The sequence below is a fragment of the Sminthopsis crassicaudata genome, chromosome 2 (genome assembly GCF_048593235.1).
Source record: "Sminthopsis crassicaudata isolate SCR6 chromosome 2, ASM4859323v1, whole genome shotgun sequence".
NCBI lineage: Eukaryota > Metazoa > Chordata > Mammalia > Dasyuromorphia > Dasyuridae > Sminthopsis > Sminthopsis crassicaudata.
Window position 1 is genome coordinate 190,567,215 of NC_133618.1, and position 23,194 is coordinate 190,590,408.

Below are 23,194 nucleotides of genomic sequence, written 5' to 3' on the forward strand. Positions count from 1 at the left end.
TGAAAATAAAAAAGCTTTAATAAAAAAGGAAAAAAATGTTTTAGTGAATATAGTGTATAACCAAACAAGTTTTGAAACCTTTGTAATAAAAGGACTTCCAGAAGGGAAAGAATTTCATTTCCCATGAGATTTCTTGCCTCAAACATAAGTCCAATTCACATATGAATAATTTCTGTTCCCATAAGTGAAATCATGTATAGATAGTGTAGTAGGACTGAGTTAGTGCATGGTACCCTTAAATACCAGAAGAAGGGAAGTTTAGTGAGAAAGGTGGACCATGCCCCAGACTGGTTAGATTCAGAATAAGGAAGTTCTGAAAATTTAACTCATGCTCTCAGGCTCAGCTTAAATGAATATTCTCTTGGTTTTTATTTGTTTTATTCCTTCAGTCAAACCTTCCTGATTTGCATTTTAAATTTTCTATACAACTAAGGCTGAGCGCTATTCATGAAAACAGGTTCATGAAAACATATTATTTTGAAATTGAAGTATGTGGAAGGAGTGTTAATAGTTCAACAATTCTTGTGAATACATCTAGTCATTCTGGAGAGCAATTTGAAACTATGCTCAAAAAGTCATCCAACTGTGCATACCCTTGACCCAACAACTGTGCATACCCTTGACCCAGCAGTGTTACTACTGGGCTTATATCCCAAAGAGATCTTAAAGAAGGGAAAGAGACCTGTAAGTGCAAGAACGTTTATGGCAGCCCTCTTTGTAGTGGCCAGAAACTGGAAACTAAGTAGATGCCCATCAATTGGAGAATGGCTGAATAAATTGTGGTATATGAATATTATGGAATATTATTGTTCTGCAAGAAATGACCAATAGGATGATTACAGAAAGGCTTGGAGAGACTTACATGATCTGATGCTGAGTGAAATGAGTAGGACCAGGAGATCATTGTATATGTTAACAATACTATATGATGATCAATTCTGATGGAGGAGGCCATCTTCAACAATGAGATGAACCAAGTCAGTTAAATTGAGCAGTAATGAACTGAACCAGCTACACCCAGGGAAAGAACTCTGAGAGATGAATATGAACTACTACATGGAATTCCCAGTCCCTCTGTTTTTGTCTGCCTGCATTTTTTATTTCCTTTGCAGGCTAATTGTACACTATTTCAAAGTCTGATTCTTTTTGTACAGCAAAACAACTATTTGGATATGTGTACATATATTGTATTTAATTTATACTTTAACATATTTAACATGTATTGGTCAACCTGCCTTCTGGGGGGGGGAGGAGGGAAAAAATTAGAACAAAAGGTTTGACAATTGTCAATGTTGTAAAATTACCCATGCAGATATCTGGTAAATAAAAACTATTATTAAAAAATAATAATAAAAATAAAAATAATAGTTCAACAATTCTTCAATAATTATAAAAAATCAAAGATGTTTCTAAAGTTTGCATGATAGCTGTTTCTTGTATTTAATGTTTTTAAAATGTGTGTATATATATTTTTATTTCATGAACACAAAATAAAAACAACAGCATTTCAACATACTACTTATGTAAGGAAAACAATTATTCATTTCATTTCAGAAAGTTACAATATACTTATGTATTTTCTCTTTTTACAAGTTTCATTGACATAGTAAAGAATCTATTCCAATACAAATAGAGAAGAAAATCAAAATAACATTTCTCTCAAATAATTGATACTTCCTTGTCTCTACATTTAACTTTTAAAAGATTTTATTTATTTATTTATTTATTTTGCTTTAGCAACACAACTCTGATTCTGAATCTATTGAATCAAAACAATAAACATTTTTTCATGTGTATTAGAAAGTGTTTTATCTTTACTTCAGATTCATTTAATTAATGTCTTCTATTTCATATCATCTATCCCTTAATTTAGCTGAATTATCCCTAGTAAGAAAGAACAAAAATAAATATAAACACATATTTCAGCATAAATATTTAATACAGGAATGAAATATGAAAGTATATGCAATGTTCCATAGTAAGCATTCCTAAGACTTTTAAGTATGAAAATAAAAAAAATATTATTAACAGAACAAAAATAGAAAATATTTGCAACAGGCCATCTCAACCAATTGCTTTCTGTACTACTCAGCACATTTGCCTTCTAATGACATTCAGTTCTAACTGAAGGATTCAATAGGTCCTGATTTTCAAATTTAGGATGTGTTCTCCAAAGCTTTAAATACCTATCTTGTGTTTGTTATTGTGTTATCTATATTTATAGAAAGAAATACAAATCAGAAGATGCAACTAGGATATTGATATACATTCTCAGATTTAGCTATTCCATGTGCTTGATATCTTATGCAAAATAATCACAATGATTGATAGTGTATCCCAATCTCCCCATGGTGAATTCCATGAAGAATTCAAATATTTACATTCAGAAGATTTGTATAAAAATTAAAGTAATGAAATTTTATCTCTCTTTAAACTTTGCTGATTAAGCAGCTCTTCTTTGCTTGGTGGAAATTCCTATTCAGGTCAAATCCAGACCTTTTCTCTTTGGGGTTTCAAGGGCTAAGAAACTGTGACATTAGCTCCAAGTTCTTCAATATAGAGTAAATGATTCTAGAGAAGTAGACAGAAGGAATTCTTCTCAGTTTCACACAATGTCCATAAAGTAGTTTCTAGCCTCTTATTAGCACAATAATCATCAGTTATATTCACATGACAGAATTAATTAGTTACTAAGTAAGTCATCTTTATTGTTTCCAATATTGATTAATAAAAGTAATGCTATAGATATATTGGTGTATATATGACTCTTGTTATAATAAATTATTGGCCTCATTGGGAGATATGTCTAAAAGTCAAATCTGTATGTACATATTGATAAAATGTTAGGCATTCATTATATAATGCCAAATCCCTACACAGCATGGTTGGATTAATTCATGGCTTCATTAGGAGTGGACCAGTGTACCCATCTTTCCATAGTCCCTTTAATTTTGTGATTCCCCTCACTTTATTTTGGCCAAATTGCTAAATGTGTGGTGAATCAGAATTATTTTGATTTGCCTTTCTTTTATTATTGTAATTTGGAGCATTCTTTGATATCATTGTCTAGTCTTATCCTTTAACCAAATAAGTACCTATATATGTGTTAGGTTTTGTGCTAAGCAGTGAAGATATAAAGATAAGAAATGAAAAGACAAAGCCTCTGCTCTTACAGTGTCTAAAATCTAGTAAAAATTAAATCACGTGTAATACAAATAAGTGTAACAAAAGTGAAGATATGATTATGTGCAGAAGTCATTTAAAACAAATGTGTAACAATTGCTGAGTGAATATTTCTAATTGGAGTGATTAGTATGTAGCATTTACTGGTCTTTGAAAAGAAAAAAAAAAAGATTTCAACAATGACATCAGAGTAAAATGTTTTTGTTCCAGTGCTCAGCACATATGGAGACAGGAGACAGGAAGGACAAGTATGTATAAGCAAATCATATAAAATGATATTAAGGTGAGTTGATACTAATTCTCTTTTATGTATTTTACATATTATTCTTTATACCCTTTAGCAGTAGTTTCCTTTCTTAATTCCTTTAATTAGATCTATTTTGCTTCTGCTTTGTCTGAACTCAGGATTGCTGTCTCTGCTCTTGCTTTTCTTTCAGCTGAAATATATTTTTCTTCAGCCTTTTACTTTTATTCTCTGTGTGTTTCTCTGCTTCAAATGTGTTTCTTGTAAGTAGCATATGGTAGTATTCTGGCTTTTAATCCACTCTGCTGTTTGTTTCCATTTTGTGGGAGAGTTAATCCTGTTCTTATTCACAATAATAATTACTGATGCTATATTTCCCTCCATCTTATTTTTCCCCATTTACATTTCTTTCTCTTGTTACTCTTTCCTTTTGCATAAGTGTTTTGCTTCTTAACTCCACCTTTTTTCCTTCTATTAGCCTTCTCTCTTTTTTTTTTCCTCTTCAACTTCTCTATAGGGTAAGATACATTTTTTTTGAATGGGTGCATTTGTTATTCTCTCATTGAGCCAATCCAATAGATTAAGGTTCAAACAATGCTCATCTGTTTCTCTTACTCTCTACTGTAATAGATCTTTTGTGCCTGTTCATGTGATGTAATTTACCCCATTTTACCTCCCCTTTCCTCTTTTCTCACTACAATCCATTTTCCACACCTCTTGCCCAATTCTAATATTCAAAGGATAACTTTCATCTTTGGGACTGTATGTCCTTTTTTAGTTGGTTAGGGTTTTTTTTCATAATATTGTTTTTCTTTCCTAAACAAAATAAGTACCTTTAAGATCTTAGTGGTTTTGCAAATACTCAAGTAACTAGCATGACTTCTCAACTTCAGCTTAAATCTTCTTTTTAGTCAAAGAAACCCTATAGTAACAAAAATTGAAAAAGTATGGGGTTCTCAAAGCATAGGTTTTCCTGGAATAAAGATGAAAAAATATAGAAGTAACCTAAATTCAACTCAATCAATATTATTTTATTTCTTAAATTTATTTTTAGTTTTTTTTAGTTTAGTTTTGTTTTTCCTCAATGTTTCTAAATTGATTTTAAAATTCTTTTTTGAGTTCTAAAAATTCTCTCTGGACAGGGAGCCCTTCAATGTTACTTTTTGGAGTACAATAAGCTTTTTGTTTTTATTTTAATATCTTCTTCTGAAGATGAACTCCCAAAAATTTCTGTGGTTTGGTCCTTTCTCCTTTGCTGATTCATTTTATTTTTAAATAAGAGGTATTAGTGTAAGATGTTCTAATTGTGGGTAGGGGCATGGTGCCTCAAGCTTCACTACAGCTCTCCCCTATGACTTGAACCCTAAATTAAGTACTCCACCCTCCTGCATATACCTGCAACCTTCAGCATTAGTGCCCCATCACTTCTGCCCTCACAGGCTATGTTTTCTCCTTCTTGTCCAAGCTACATGTGTGCAATACAGCTGGGCCTGGTATTCTTAATCAGTGAGCCCTCAGTTTTCCTGTACTCAGACCCCTGACTCCTTACTTAGTCCTGGAAGTAAAAGTTCCTGTGGTTTCTGCTGATGCTCCAGCCAAAGTCAGCTAGCTTCAGTGATCCCATGCTTGGACTTCACACTGGTTAACCTTTAGCATGGGCTGTCTCTTTGGACCATTTTGGATTTCTTCAGGAAGATACCATTCTTGTCCCAACTCTTCTTTATTTTTCATGTCTATGTTCTCCTTGAGCTGCAAATTTGTTCTGTTTATGGGGAAAATTGGGAGAGATAGAAATGTACTGACTTACTTCACTATATTCCCAGAATCCTCCCCTATAACGTAGGGTCTTAATAAATATTTATTGATTTAAATTCAGTTGATGTTTTTTTCCTCTTTATCCCAAGAAAACCTATGCTTTGAGAACCCCATTCTTTTTCAAATTTTTTTGTTGCTATAGGATTTCTATGACTAAAAACAAGCTTTAAACTAAAAGCTGAGAAGTTATGCTAGTTACTTGAGAACCTGGAAAACACTAGTATCTCAAAAGTCCTTTTTTGTTTGTTTGTTTTAGGCAATAAAATTAAATATCAAGGATAGTTTCTTCAGTGATATTTCTAATATTACTTTTCTGTAAAATTCTAGTTTTCCAATGCAAGGTGAGTTTTCAGGTGAATCCAAAGGCGTGATCTATCATCTTCCTCTAATATCTTGGAGAATGAAGCTAATATCAGGAATTGTAATTTCAACTTCTTGTTTCCGGTATTTTCATTAAAATTTGAAGTTCCCATTAAAACATAGCTACTAGCTACTAAAGTGAATCATGAATATCCTCTTTCCCCAATCTGTCCATTGAGGAAAAATGAGGATGTTTATAAAGCCTAACTTGTGAATACTTGCTTATAAATATCAATGCACTACATAATTTTAAAGAGGAAAATATGAATAACAAGTATTTCCCAAGCCATGGGAGTCCAAAGATATTATGAAATTATGATCTAGATGTGTCCCTTTCATGAACTGCAACATATTGGAGAATTAGACTCTTATAACTGAATTACTCAGCTGCATGTGAAACAAAATTTAAAAAGCAGAAAAAAAGAAAGAAAGAAAAAGAAAATTAAAAACTCTTGCCTGGAGGCAGCTTTGTTCACTACATGTAGTTGTATGACTTATTTACTATTATAGTGGTTTTTTAATATTAAGGGGACTGTCTGATCTTTAGAAGACTAAAAGAGAAAATGTTTCCTGCCTTTACATGAGGTGTATTATTTTAAATTGATGAGGAAATATTTCTATAAGATAGAATTGAATGAGGTCACTTAAAACAACTTTAAACATTACATCCAGTACAATATATGTTTATAGTTTAGAAAGGCAACACGATGTAATTGACAGAATAACAGATAAGACTAGGAAGAACCCTGTCTTAGATACTTGTTATCTGTATGACTTTGACAAGGCAGTTGACTTTTCTGCATCTCACTTTGCCCAGATATAAAATGATGGGGTTATAAACAATGACTTCTAAGGTCCCTTTCAGCTTAAAATGTATTATCATATTACTCTTTAATTAGTGAATATACCTTTTTCCTTTTGTTCCCAGATTAGTAATGTCTATTTGTTAATAAGTTATGAATGAAGTATCCTTAAATTGAATTTCTAAGCTTCCATTTTCATAATGTTGTTGTCAATGGAGTATAAAACTTATGGTGATTATGCCAAGTTCAAGAAACATGGTAAGGGCTAGTTGGTCTTCATTTCTACTATCCACTAATGGGTTTTCCCCTCTTTGTTCCTCAACTCCATCAACCAAAACTGATTGTTTTTTTGCTGGAACTCTGTCTTCTCAGAAATCAGCTGGAGTCAGGATCACTAAACGTCTTTATTCTTGATCTTTACCGTCCCCTCAAACACCAGGTCACAAGTGCAAGAGAGCGTGAGTTCCACCACCCAAGTTTCTCTTACTCCTCCCACACAAGTCACTTCCCACCAATCAAGTCAGCACAGAACAGCTGGGGAGGGTCAACCTTCAAACAAGTTAATAGGGAACCATGCAATTGGCAATTAGTCTCACTTGCTTCATTATCCAAGTGCATTGCTCAGTTCTAGCCCTTTACATCTCCCGCTTTCTTTTGCTTTAGACCACAGGTGGTCGCGCCATCCCTGACTTTTCAGGGAGATGAGAACCCCAAAAAGGAAGTGATCACGCCCCCCCTAACTTCTCAGGAGGGGAGATGAAAGCACTAAAAAGGAGATAATCATGCCCTCCCTGACATCTCAGGAAGGGAGATGAAAAGCACCAAAGAGAAGTGTGGATTTGCTAGCGGTTTTCTGGATTGAAGGGCCTTATTAGAGACAAGTATGCACAAACCCATCAACATGGGAGTTATTACACAAGCACATAGAAATAACTCAGAGGCTATTAGTGATGACTCTCCCCCCAGTCAGTGCAGACTCAATGTGGTGTAACAAACAGGAATTATACATGCAAGTAGTGATATAACAAACAATATAAATCAACATGGTATTGTAAGAGATTTCCAGAAGTCCTAGAAGGAGGGTATGTAAACATCAGTCACACATACATGTCTTCTTCAGCAACCAAGAGATAGTCCAAAACCAATCTATTGTCCATTGCTTCCCTGTTAGGGAATCCACTGATCCCAAGTTTTTGAAGTCCCACATCAGTCTTTTTATATGTTAGGGAATCCAATGATCCCAACAGGTTTTGCAGTCCAGCAACAGTCTTATGATGCCTCAGAGAATCCAATGATTCCTGAGGGCTTTCAAGTCCTACAAAAGTCTAATGATGTCTCAGAGAATCCAATGATTCCTGAGGGCTTTCAAGTCCTACAATAGTCTTATGATGTCTCAGAGAATCCAATGATTCCTGAGGATTTTCAAGTCCAACAGTTTTTTATGTCCATGGGCCAAATGCCATAACTGCCAGGTTCTTTCAGTGGTGGGCACAGACAGCAATGGAACCACCCGATGTTTCTTGGGTCTTCTCCTTCGTTTCAAGGGTCTACTCTGTCTCTCTCCATTGGACAAGGCAAATACAGCTTGTTGGCACCCATCTGATTCCTTCTCCATCTGTAGAGATACAAGCAAACCCTCTCCCCCAAGCAGTTAACCTATCTGGTCCCTTCCATTCACCACTTTCTGGGTCTCTCCACATCACTTGGCAATTATCTAAAGACAGTGGAGCTGCTCGCACTGGACACTGCCCTTCCGGTGGGTTATAAAACCTGTCTGCCGGAGCCAGTGCATCTTTGTCAAAAATTTAAAAATTAATGGTATAGAGAACTAAATTTAGAAGTTCTCTAGGGTTACCCGTGGCTCCCCCTTTCTTTTGTTTTTGGAGGAGTGTCTTAATATCTCTGTTTCTTTTCTCTACTATTGCCTGCCCTTGAGGATTAAAGGGTATGCCCGTGGTATGTAAAATTTTATACTGTGCACAAAAGTGTGTAAAATGTTTAGAAGTATATGCAGGTCCATTGTCTGTTTTTATTGCTTGTGGCACACCCATAATTGCAAATGCTTGTATAAGGAATTCAGTTACCACTCGGGCTGTCTCTTTTGCTGCTGGCATTGCAAATGTGAATCCTGAAAAGGTGTCTACCACAACATGGATAAAAGATAGACGACCAAAAGATTTATAATGGGTCACATCCATTTGCCAAATTTCATTAGGTCTCAAACCATGAGGGTTCTTCCCTGGAGGGAGTATAGGAGCATGGAAAGGAAGGCAAGCTGTACAGGCTTTTACTATGCTCCTAGCTTCTTCTTTTGTTATTCCAAACTGCAAATGTAAAGCTCGGGCAGCCTGATGATATTTAGAATGAGATTCTTGTGTTTCTTGAAGTAAAGGAGTACTGGCCAGCATGGTTCGAAGGCTATCTGCCTTTGAATTACTATCAAAAATAGGACCTGGAAGTCCACTATGGGAGTGGACATGCAAAATATAAATCTTACCTGGATGCTTTCTCATTTGCTCTTGAAGTTCTTTAAAGAGCTGATATATATTGGAGGCTATAAATTTTATTTGGGCTGTAGCAATTCTTTGTACCACACCTACTGAATAGGCTGAATCAGATATTATATTTATGTCTCCCGGATAATAAGCAAGAGCTAGAATGACTGCATACAATTCATTCTGCTGAGTGGACTGAAAAGGAGTTCTGATTACTCTCTTTATAGTTAAGTCATGAGAATACACAGTACAAATATTACGTTTGGATGCATCTGTAAAGATAGTTGGTCCTTTAAGAGGAACTTTAGAAACCTTTTCTTCAAGAATCCATTGCCAATTATGTAACAGTCTGGTTATCTTTAATGGAGACCCGTGTGCAAAATTTGGAGCCATGGTTAATAAAATTTGCCACTCTGGGATGGTTTCACAGCACACATTAACTTGTGCATTAGTATAAAAGGTGTATATCTTGTCAGGTCTTGTCCCAGATAATTGTACTGCTCATTTAATGGCCTTTAATAAAATTCTAGCCACAAGCACTGGGTAAGTAGTAAGGCTTTGTTCTGGTTGCGCTGGGAGGTTCATTCCCCTCTATCACACTGTCTCTTTGATGAAGGACTGCTGTGGGTGCCTCTTGTGTAGCAAAAACTGATATTTCTAAGGGTTTTTAAGTTACTCTTTCAACCACATTGAATAAAGCCAGTTCAACTTGTCTCAAAGCCTCTTGAGCTTCTTTTGTAAGCTGGCGTGGTGAATTTAAAGTACTTTCTCCCCTTAAAATGTCATGTAATGGTTGCAATTGACAGGTAGTCAAGCCTAGCATGGGACACATCCATTGGATATCTCCTATCAATTTCTGGAAATCATTTAAGGTGGTTAGTTTCTCTGTTCTTAAGGAGAGTTTTTGTACTGTAAGCACCTTAGGATATACTTCATATCCTAAATATTGAAAAGGAGCATGTCTTTGAATCTTTTCTGGAGCTATGTGCAATTTATAATTCCTTAGTGTTTCTATGGTTTTTTGTAGACATGCTTCTAACATTTGTTCCTCAAGTGCACATCCCAATATATCATCCATGTAATGTAATAACATTACTTTTGGAAATGCTTTTCTTACTGGACTAAGAGCAGCAGCAACATACATTTGACACATAGTAGGGCTGTTTTTCATTCCCTGTGGCAAAACTGTCCATTCATATCTTTTATAAGGCTCAGCTAAGTTAACGCTGGGCACTGAAAAGGCAAATCTTTTCATATCCTCCTTATCTAGAGGGATAGAATAGAAACAATCCTTAATGTCTATAACCCACAGAGGCCATTCTCTAGGCAACTGAGTAGGAGATGGAAGTCCAGGTTGAAGAGTTCCCATAGTTTCCATCTGTTCATTTACCTTTCTTAAATCAGTCAACATCCTTCATTTTCCAGATTTCTTTTTTACAACAAATACTGGGGAATTCCAAGGACTTAGAGAAGGTTGTAAGTGTCCTTGGTCAAGTTGTTCCTGTACTATGTCTAGTAAGGCCTGAATTTTATCTCTACCTAAGGACCACTGTTCTGTCCACACTGGTGTATCAGTTTTCCATTGGATAGGAACAGATGAAAGTGGTGGCAGGCCTTCAACAGCCGCCATGCCTAAAAAACCGAAGTACTCATTTTTAACCCTAATTGTTGTAAAATGTCTCTTCCCCATAGATTGATGGGGATTTTTTTCAACTATAAAAGGGGTAAAAACTCCTATTTCACCTTCAAATAGCACTAACTTCAGCTGCTATTGATCCTCCTACCCCAGACATGTAGGTGTCTGCCTTTTTCTTTGGCCAGTGACTGGGCCAGTTGGCACCTCTAATGACTGTGCAATCTGCACCTGTGTCCACCAGTCCTTCTAATGCTATGCCATTTATATAGATGGTGAGCATAGGTCGGTCAGCTTTCACAGCTGCTGTCCAGTATATTCCTGGGTTTTTCTGCTTGGAGTCAGAATGTGGGTGACTGTCACCAGGTTGCTTATTAGGGGTCTGTATCAATAAACCTGATGCTACTACTTCCCCTGGTTGATAAGTCACACATTGTCTACCTGTGTTAGTGACTGGGATATTATCTACACATTCCCCAGTTTCCTACATCAGTGTATGAATGAACACTGTCTTGTAAGTACTCTCAGGAGGTGAAATGGTCAAGCCTACTGTCCCTGGAGGCAAGGGATCCATAGGCTGGAGAGGAACAGATTTCACCTCTCCAGGGGGTATCTCAGTTGTCCCAGCTACATACAACTCTATCCTCCCTAATTGTAGTCCCTTTCTCCCATCATGTTGCTTCCTGGCTGACTGATTGTGTAATCCCTTTCTCCTATCAGATTGCTTCCTGGCTGATTGGTCATGTCTGGGTATTGGACTTGGAGGCACTCTCTGGGTGTGGCATCAGCTGCCATCATGTCCCAAGTGTTTTTTGCCTGGGGCCCTGGAGCTGGGCCCCTCATCCCGTTTCCCTGAATCAGTGTACACTCTGAGGCCCAATGGAGTCCTATGTTGCATTTTGGACATGGGGTTTTGGGTCTTGTTCTCCCAGCCTGCTTTCTCACTCTGTTTCTATGCCAACATTGAGCTTTCAGATGGCGTACTTTACTGCATTGAAAGCATTGACGAGTCTCTCTGGAAACCCCTTGCCAAAAGGGATCCTGTCTCCCCATGTTGGGATCTTGGGAAAATTGCACCATAACCTGGCTATAAAAGGTATTTGTGCCCATTGTGGCACAGCGTCTTATGATCTCCTCTAAAGGAGGATCCCTATTTAGTCCTAGTATAATCCTTCTGCAAACCTCATTGGCATTGTCTCTAGCAAGTTGCCTTACCAAAGTGTCTGTTACTTCATTTTCACCATTAGTCTGTGTGACAGATGTCTGCAAACGTGCCACAAAATCAGCAAAAGGTTCATTTGGTCCCTGTACAATTTTTGTGTAGGTCTCACCCTTGTAGTTTTTACTGGGGAGAGAAGCCCATGCTTTGATAGCAGCAGCAGCAATTTGCTCAAATGCTGTTATGGAGTAATTAGTCTGTACTGAAGCATCTGCATAAGAACCTACACCTGTTAGTAGGTAATAGGAAATCGAAGTATTAACTGCACTTTGACTATTTTGTTGGGCTTGAATCCTACAGAGCTTACTAAATTCAGAAAACCACAACAAATTTTGTCCAGGTTCTAAGCACACCTTTGCAATGACTTTCCAGTCACTAGGGGTTAAGGTTTCATAAGCCAAATTGTGTATTAACATCTTAACATAATTTGATGTAGCCCCAAAGACAGTGCAAGATTTTTTCAGTTTTTTAAGGACATCCATATTAAAAGGAGCATATCTTCTACTCTCTTCACCTGCAGAATTATACTGCTGAATCACGGGAAAAATTTGAAGTTTGAAATCATTATCTATTTCTTTTCCATTTTCAATCGCTTCAACAAGCCCTTTCTGTAACCTAATTATAGGAGTTGGTAGTTGTTGGGGGGAGGCGCTGATGATGTCACTGCCCCTCCCACTACTCCTCCTCCCTCAGTCCCTGAAGGTGGAGTTGATGTGGGCTGATCAATAATCTGCTCTCTAGGTGGGGTTGAAATTTCTTCCAGACAATCAGAGTCAACACACTCAGATTCCTCATTCAAATCCCCTTGCCCTCTGGCAATGTCTTGAGTTTGCTTATATTCTATCTTTTGTTCCTCACACTTCCTTTTCTGCACATTTTTAGAACTTTTCCTTCTCCTAAACTCTAGAATCACGTTGTATAGATAAAATACCTCTGGGGAAATTGAACAAAGCCCATTTTTTGAGTAAAATTCTTTCATTTCAAGCCCCACTAGCTTCCATTTATCTATACGTAGTTTTTCTTCATTTAAGAATCAAGGGGACATGCGACTCAATGAGTGTAAGAGATTATTCATTTGTGGGATGGTAAAAAGTAAACTTTTCTCATCAATTATCTTAATTATATCCTCTATAGCATTTCTAGATGAGGCTGAAGCAGGGGCTGGGGTTGGAGCAGGGTCAGCTGAGGCCGAGGATTTACCTAACATCTGCTCCATTTCAGTTACTAGAGATTGCTGATTTAGTCCTTAACAAGGTAAGTTCCTTATTTCTATTAGAATACTCACCTAATCTCCTGTCACTGGAGGACTTCGGTGGAAGTAGGGTGCCAGCCCCACGTTGGGTGCCAATTGCTGGAACTCTGTCTTCTCAGAAATCAGCTGGAGTCAGGATCACTAAACGTCTTTATTCTTGATCTTTACCATCCCCTCCAACACCAGGTCACAAGTGCAAGAGAGCGTGAGTTCCACCACCCAAGTTTCTCTTACTCCTCCCACACAAGTCACTTCCCACCAATCAAGTCAGCACAGAACAGCTGGGGAGGGTCAACCTTCAAACAAATTAATAGGGAACCGTGCAATTGGCAATTAGTCTCACGTGCTTCATTATCCAAGTGCATTGCTCAGTTCTAGCCCTTTACAGTTTTCCTGGTACTGTCCTACAAATGTTCAATGTTCACTCTTATTCTCCTAATTTCACATATTATTTCCCTTTTTTGGAATTGTTGTTCAGTCATTTGTTTGTGTCCAACTCATCATGACTTCACAGATCATTGCATGCCAGATCTTTCTCTTCCACTATTTTTGAAAGTCTGTCTAAGCTAATGATCATTGCTTCTATGACATTAACTACCTATCTCATCCTCTGACATCCTTTTTTCCTTTTACCTTCAATCTTTCCCAGCATAGACTCTTTTCCAATGAACCTTGTCATCTCACTCTGAGATCAAAGTATCTCAATTTCAGCTTCAGTATTTGTTCTTCAAATGAATATTCAGATTTAATTCCTTTAAATGTTGCCTTATTTCATCTTCTTGCTATTCAAAGGACATGCAAAAGTCTTCTCCAGGATCACAATTTGAAAATGTCATTCCTGCAGTTCTCAGATTTCCTAATAGTCCAACTGTTACAGTCATATATTACTACTGAAAAAACAATAACAAAGCAAATAGGCAAAAAATGAGCAAGAAACAAATAAAAAACTTTCATTAAAGAGAGCTACTGTGGTCACAGGAAAGATCAAAACACAAACTTAGAAAAGGGTAAATAACTACATGCAAAAACTGAAAGAAAGGCATTATTTGGTCTCAAGTCTGAAAAGCCTTTTTGGAATAGTTGGTAAAAATTTTAAAAATCCAATAATAGAGGTAGAAAAAATTGGGGAAAGAAATGAAAAATTTGCAAGGGAGAGTCTATAGCTTGGAAAATTAAAGACAAACATTAACTGAAAAAAATCCTTTTAAAATATAATGGTTCAAATGGGGGGGGGATCTACTAAAGAAAATAGCAGTTTGAAAAGTAGAATTAACCAAATGAAAAAGGAGGTATAACAACTAACTAAAGAAAATTATTCCTTAAAAAGTAGAATTGGGTAAATGGAAGCTAATGACTATATGAGACATCAATAATGAGCCAAAAAAAATAAAAAGGGAAGATATAAAAATATAAAAAATCTCATTGCAAAAATAAACAACTTGGAAAATAGATCTATAAGAGATAATTTAAGAATATTGGACTATTTGTAAATAATGATCAAAATAGTCCTGAACAGCATCTTTAAAAACTCCTCAAGGAAAAGTGCCCTGATATCCTCAAAAGAGGGCAGAGTAATCCTTAAAAGAATATATGATCATCTCCTGAAAGAAATCCCAGATGAAACTCCGAAGGAATATTGTAGCCAAATTCCAGAATTATCAGATCAAGGAGACAATACTGCAAAAACTAGAAAGAAACAATTTAAATATTGAGGAGCCACCATAAGGATTGCACATGATTTAATAGCTTCTACATTAAAGGATCAAAGAATGTAGAATATGATATTCCAGGAGATACAGGAGCTTGAATTACTACTCAGAATCACCCACCCAGAAAAATTGAGCAAAATCTTTCAGGGGAAAAGACAATTAATCAATGAAATAGGGGAATTTCAATTATTTCTGATGAAAAGTCCAGGATTAAACAGAAAATCCAATCTTTAAATTTAAGACTCAAGGGAAGTATAAAAAGGTAAATAAAGAAAAAAAATCACCTTATTGAAAGGTTAAACTATTTACATTTCTACATGAAAATATATTACTTGTAACTCTTGAAAATTATATCTTTATTAGGTTGGTTAGAAGGCGTATACATAGGCAGAGAGTATGAGAGTGAGTTGACTTTGATGTGATAATATAAAAAATAAGGGTTGAAGAAGAATTATACTTGGAGAAGAGGAAAATGGAGAGAAAATTGGATAAATTACACCACATGAAGAGATGATTTAAATATTGAACTATCTGAAATTGACAATCAAGAAAACTAGATTAGATGTCATGTTGCAAGAATGTATCAAGGAAACCTGCTCTGACATCCTAGAACCAGAGGATAGCACAGAAAATGAAAAAAAATCTACAAATCATCTCCTAAGAAATCCCTAAACAAAAACTTACAAGAATTCCAGAGTTCCCAGGTCAAGGAGAAAATTTCAACCTAGGGGTAAAATACAGCTTCAGGCTAACCTCAAATTTAGCCACTTTTATGTTCACAGTATCAAAGGTGCTAAAAATATGATATTTTGGTGGGCAAAGCAACTAGGATTATAAGCAAGAATAGCCTACCAGCAAAATTGAATATAAACCCTCAGGGGAAAAATGGATATTTAATGAATTTGAGGACTTTTAAGAATTCCTTTTGAAATCATCAGAACTAAATAGAAAATACGTTTTTCAAATACATTACTCAAGAGAAGTATAAAAAGGGACACCATAATTAATTCAATAAGGTTACATTACTACATGGTGAGATGATAACTTGTAAGTCCTAAGAATTCTCTCATTCTTAGGAGAGTTCCGAGTATACATAGAAGGAACAGGTGTGAATAGAATAACTAAAAAAAAAAAAAACTCTCTCCAAAAATCCACAACCAACATTCAGGAGCAAGAAAGAAAAATGCACTAGGAGAAATGGAAAGATAGAGGTGGAATGGGGTAAATTATCTCACTGAAAAAGAGACACAAATGAGCTTTTATAATGGAGAGGAAGATAGAAGAAGATGGAGACATTCTTGAATTTTACTCTCATCAGAAATGACTCAAAAAGGGAACAACAAACACACTTACTTGGGTATAGAAATCTATCTTACCCTAAAGGAAATTAGGACAGTAAGGGAACAAGAGATGGGGGAAAGACTCATAAAAGAGAAAAGATTTAGGGAAGTGGTGATAAAATATACATTTTTGAAGATAAACTAAGTAAAAAGAAAGAGAGCAAGAATAAGATAAATGGAATAAATGAGCTGGAAGAAAGTCCATAGTAATCATAACTATGAACATATTTTTGTAGCAAGGTTCTCTGATTGTCAATTCATTTCTTAAATATTTAGGAAAATGAGTCAATATATGATTGGAATTTATTCTCCAATTGACAAGTATTCAAAAACACAAACAGGCAGTTTTCAGATGAAGTAATGAAAGTTATCTACAGTCATGTGAAAATGCTTTACATATTTATTAGAGAAATTTAATTTAAAACAACTGTGAAATACCACTTTATCAGATTGCCTAATGTAAAAAAAAAAAGAAAATGACAAATGTTGGAGGGAATGAGAGAAATACAGCATTAATACACTGTTGGTAGCATTGTGAACTAATTCAACCATTCTGTAGAGTAATATGGAAGTTTGTCCAATAGGCTATAAAACCATTCAAAAGCAGTAATTGACTCAGCAGCTTGTTTTATAATCTCAAACATTTGGAAATTTATGAGATTTTCATCAGTTAGGGAATGGGTTATTAGTGATGGTATATATTGTTATAGAATACTATTGTGTTTTAAGAATGATGTGCATGATCTTCTCGGGAAAAAACATAAGAGTAACTTACTCAAAATGATACAAAGTGAAATGAACCTGAACAGGGTACACAGTAACAATATTGTATGATCATCAATTCTTAATAACTTAACTATTCTCAGCATTACAATGATCTAATACAGGTCTGAAAAATTTATGAGCAAAATCTGCCTTAAGAAAAAAAAAGGATCTGAATGTAGATCAAAGCATATTAAAAAACAAAAAACAAAACAAAACAAAAACCCTTTATTTTCCCTTTTTTTTGGCCTGTGTTCTTTTCATAACATGACTATTATAGAAATGTGTTCTGCATGTATAACATATATATACACATTTCTATAATAGTCATGTTGTGAAAAGAACTAACAACCCATTCCCTAACTGATGAAAATTTCATAAATTTCCAAATGTTTGAGATTATAAAACAAGCTGTTTTAAATATTTTATACATAAAAATCCTTTTGCTTTTTTCATCTTTTTGGGATATAGACCTAGTAGTAGTATTGCTGAGTCAATTGCTACTTATGAATGGTTTTATAGCCTGTTGGACAAACTTCCATACTGCTCTACAGAATGGTTGAATTAGTTCACAACGCTACCAAAAGTGTATTAATACTGCATTTCTCTCATTCCCTCCAACATATGTCATGGCTGCAAAATATACAATCAATTTGATTTCTATAATGATTACCTGATGTCATTGTGTAGAATTATCTTTTTGGGTTGTTGGCAAATAATATTTGCTGGAAGTTGTGAGATATTTTGACAAAGATCTATTATTCTCTTCCCTGCCTCATTTTGTAGTCTAATATCAAATTTGCCTTTCATTACAATTATCTTTTGGTTACCTATTTTAGTATTCTAATCCCCAATGATGAATGTGATATTTTCCCCATGTCATTTCTAGAATGTATTATAGGTAGAACTACACAATTTTGTCCACTTGAGCCTAAGCAGTTGGAGCATAGACTTATATTAGTGTGATGTTGCTGAATGGTTGGCTTGGATTTGAATGCATATATCATTTGGTCATTTTGAGATTATAACAGAGTAAGGTTTTTCTCACCATTTTATTGACCATGAGAATATTCCACTTCTTTTAAGGATTCTTGTCCACAGTACTATATGTAATAATCTCTTGAATTCAACTCACTCATTCCCATCCATTTACAATTACTGGCAGCCAAGATGTTGATGTTTAATCTTTGCATTTCTTGTATGATCACATTCACCTTCAAGCTTTCTATGCAATATTGATTTTTCAACATCAGATTTTATCACCAGCCTTTTCCACAGCTGAACTTGCTTTAAATTTTAGCTTTCTAGAGCTATTTATAGTTGTGCTATACTCTTCTCTAATAATGTCTTGGACACTTTCCAACCTGAGGTACTCCTGATATCATATCTTTAAACATTTTAATATTATTCATGGTATTTCTTGGCAAAGATGTTAGAATACTCTTAATTTATATAGAACTTTCCCATCCTTCAAGAACCAACCTGCATTGGACTTGCTCAAAGAAACTTTTCCTAATAACCTCAATCACTATTGTTCCTCCTCTTTTTAATGTCATTTATATTATATAGCCAATCCTGGTTCAATAGTAGTCTGGGGTTTATAAGTACATTTCTGATGACAAAACTGTGAAATAAATAGTTCAAGTATTATTGTTCCTACTTTAAAGATGAAGAAACCAAGGCTCAGAGAACTCAAGGGTTTTTCCCATAGAAACACTGGTAGTGGATGTTACATTAAGTTGTCTGTTTCAAGTCTAATGTTATTAATTTGCACTATGCAAATCAAAATCTACTTATATTTTTTCTTTCTTAAATTTTAGTTTCCTTTTCTCATTTAGATTGCAAACTCACTGAGGACAGAATGTATTTTGTTTCTTCCACATTTTCTACAATGTCTAGAATATTGAATGCAGGTTTGGAAAGCATTATTGGTATCATCTGCACATTTATTGTTACTACATGAGAAATGTATGCTACTATGGTAGTGTAGTATTGTAGAGGGCTGAAACTGAATCAGAGAAGAGAGAACTTAAGGCTATCTATTAGATAATGTGAGACAATGGCTCAATTAGCATATATTTGGATAATGGCTCTCCTTAACATTGGTGCTAGATGAATGTTTGGTGTTAAGATAATCTTAGGCAAGGATTTGGACAGCTGGGGGAGAGAATCCAGAGTCATTTGGTGGCAGGACAAGGAGGAGATAAGCTGGAGACTCTGGACTCCAGAATCCAAGATGCATCTTTGGCAAGCCACATGGCAGCTTGCCTGCCTCCTTTACTTCTCTCCCTAAAGACCAAGGTCTTTGATTTATCCTGACTCTGCCTGACCCTGAAGTCCTCCAGGGATACTTTACATAATATAAATGGTATATAGTATACTTATCTTCAAATAGAATATATATTTCTGTGTTTAATTACACTCAGCTATAGACATTGAGTTGGATACCAAGGGTATTGATATAACACAACCCATTAAAAACTATTTACTTTTGAGTAATAAAATGATAGCTTGATTTTAAGTACTTCCACATAGATCATCTCATAATGGTCTTTCAACAAACTATTATGGCAAGCTGTGTAGACACCATTAATCTCATTTCATAGTAAACAAAGTCAAAACTTTGAGAGATGAACTTACTTAAATACATATATCTAACAATTTATAGAATGGGTATTTACTTTTCCCAAATCTCATTTATTGAAGTCAAAAGAATAATCAATCCTTAATCAGAGGAATCTGGGTTTAAAGCCTAGCCCAACTTTTATGTTGATTTTTACAAATTTGAGCATCTCACTTAATTTCTCAATGTTTTCTCATTCATAAATGTCAGAGAGTACATATTAATAGAGGTGAGTTATGTTATATCAGTTCTAAAGTGTTTTTTGGAATCAAATCTAAGATCTTATCATTTCAATGCTGATTTTTATTCCATTCTACAGTGCATATTTTTGCACATTGCATTTTGATGGGAAGGATTACAGGATAAATCACATCTATAGTTATATAATGATTTTAATTTCTGGCAATGAATTACATTAAACTAAAGCTGAAGAAAATAATTCTCTCCCTTTTTATAAGTAATTTCCATTTTGGGATTTCTATCATAAATGAAGTCCTCTTTACCCAGAGTGTCATATCATTACTTTTTTTTTTTGGGGGGGGGGGAAGCATGCTATGATATTAGTTAGCAGTTCTATTTCTGTAAATAGTATTCTGGGACAGGCCTATTTTTTGAGAATGAGTGGGGTGCTTATCTCTGGCTTTGCAAAGATAATTGGCCTTCTGTGGCTATTAATTAGCTATCTTATACTAGTTTCATGACTTCTAAAGGAACTCCAGCATGTCCGAATCCCATTTTAACTGGATTACAGTGATTTGTTAGCATTAACAGACCTTTAGGATAAAGACATGGTATTCTTCCTACTGTTTCTACTCCCACCATAAGCAAATACCACCATTATAAAACTACCTTGTCCATTAATTCTTTTTTTTTTTTTAATATTTATCCTTTTTCAAAAATTTATTTATTTAGCCTTTTATTTACAAGATATATGCATGGGTAATTTTATAGGACTGACAATTGCCAAGTCTTTTGTTCCAATTTTTCCCCTCCTTCCCCCCACCCCCAACCCCCTGATGGCAGGTTGACGAATACATGTTACATATGTTAAAGTATAAATTAAATATAATATATGTACACATGTCCAAATAGTTATTTTGCTGTACAAATAGAATCAGACTTTGAAATAGTGTACAGTTAGTCTGTGAAGGAAATAAAAAATGCAGGAGGACAAAAATAGGGGTATTGGGAATTCTATGTAGTGGTTCATAGTCATTTCTCAGAGTTCTTTTGCTGGGTGTAACTGTTTCAGTTCATTACTGCTCTATTGGAAATGATTTGGTTCATCTCATTGTTGAAGATGGCCATGTCTATCAGAATTGATTGTCATATACTATTGTTGTTGAAATATATAATGATCTCCTGGTCCTGCTCATTTAACTCAGCAGCAGTTCATGTAAGTCTCTCCAGGCCTTTCTGAAATCATCCTGTTGGTCATTTCTTACAGAAAAATAATATTCCATAATATTCATGTACCATAATTTATTCAGCCATTCTCCATTTCATGGTCATACACTCAGTTTCCAGTTACAAAGAGGGCTGCCACAAACATTCTTGCACATACAGGTCTCTTTCCCTTCTTTAAGATCTCTTTGGGATATAAGCCCAGTAGTAACACTGCTGGATATGCACAGTTTGATAACTTTTTGAGTATAGTTCCAAATTGCTCTCCAGAATGGCTAGATGTATTCACAATTCCACCAACAATGTAACAGTGTCCCATTTTCCCCACATCCCCTCAAACATTCTGCATTATCTTTCCCTGTCATTCTAGCCAATCTGAAAGGTGTGTAGTGGTATCTTGGAGTTGTCTTAATTTGCATTTCTCTCATTAATTAATAATGACTTGGAGCATCTTTTCATATGTCTAGAAATAGTTTCAATTTCTTCGTCTGAGAATTGACTGTTCATATCCTTTTATCAATTGGAGAATGGCTTGATTTCTTATAAATTAGAGTCAATTCTCTATATATTTTGGAAATGAAGCCTTTCTCAGAACCTTTGACTGTAAAAATGTTTTCCCAGTTTATTGCTTCCCTTCTAATCTTATCTGCATTAGTTTTGTTTGTACAAAAACCATTCAATTTGATATAATCAAAATTTTCTATTTTGTGATCAATAATGATCTCTAGTTCCTTCCTCTTCCACAGATCTGAGAGGTAAACTATCCTATGTTCTTATAATTTATTTAAAATCTCATTCTTTATGCCTAAGTCATGAACTCATTTTGACCTGATTTTGGTGTACGGTGTTAGGTGTGTGGGTCAATGCCTAGTTTCTGCCATATTAGTTTCCAATTTTCCCAGAAATTTTTGTCAACAGTGAGTTCTTATCCCAAAAGCTGGGGTCTTTGGGTTTTTCAAACACTAGTTATTGGCTGTTTTGTCCTTTGAACCTAACCTATTCCACTGATCAACTAGTCTATTTCTTAGCCAATACCAAATGGTTTTGGTAACTACTGCTTTATAATATAATTTTAGATCTGGTACAGCTAGGCCACCTTTATTTGATTTTTTTTTCATTAGTTCCCTTGAAATTCTTGACCTTTTGTTTTTCCATATGAACTTTGTTGTTTTTCTAAGTCATTAAAATACTTTTTTGGGAGTCTGATTGGTATAGCGCTAAATAAATAGATTAGTTTAGGTAGCATCATCATCTTTATTATATTTGCTGGCTGTATCCAAGAGCATTTACTATTTTCCCAATTGGTTAGATCAGACTTAATTTTAAGTATACAATGTGTACTTAAAGACAAAAGATATTTGTAAAAAGAATTTTTCCCTCTCCCTTCCCTTTTTTCACAAAGCAGAAAATTCTTGGTATAAAGTCTTATTGCTGAATGTTTTTTTAAGGAGCTGATTTTGATCTTTAGGAATGCTTTTCTCTGAATTGATTTAACATGGAAGAAGAATAAGATCTATATTGCCAAAAGCATTTTTATTCAGCTCAGATAATTCTAAAGACCTGTGTCCCAAGTAGTCACTCAGAGAAAGTTCTGCCTTCAGTCTTAGTCTAGACACCATCTGATTTTAATAAGTGAATATTGGAGATTGAAGCGATTACTTACCTTTGTTTTTTCTGCTCTCATATCTCTCAGTCAATAAGACTTAGAGCTGAACAGTTAATCACACACTCTCAAATTTAGAATAAGTTCTCGCTCTGTAAACAATAATGAATCTAATAATATTTCAGATGAATATTAAGATATGCCAAAATCAATCAACTTGCATTATAGACTTATTCATTCAACTTTCTAATTTAAGGTCAGACCTAGTCAGTCACTTGTCAGTAGCAAAGTATGAGAATACTTCAAGCTGAAAGGTATCTTTAACTCTTTTAGGTTGATTCTTTTGTGAAGGTTTTACAAATATCACATGAATAATATGTTTTTAAAACACACTTATTATTTCTCCGATACTTCAGTGACAAGGGATGAGGGGAATATAAGAAGTTATCCTGAACCTTCCTAAATAATAAAAGGCTTTGGCAGAATTTGACCTTGAAGACATAGGACCTGAGTTCCATTAACTCTGCCCTAACATTATTTGTGATATTGGGTAGTCTTTTTTTTTTTTTAAACTTCTCTGGCACTTAATTTACTTATCTGTCAAAAGAGGGAGATGGATGAGATTACCTTTAAAAGTTCCTTGCCATCTCATATCTATAGTCCTAATCTTTCTTGCATAATAGTAAGGAAAACTATAAGAAAGGCCATATATTCAGCACATGTAGCATATAATATGCTACTGAGCTCTG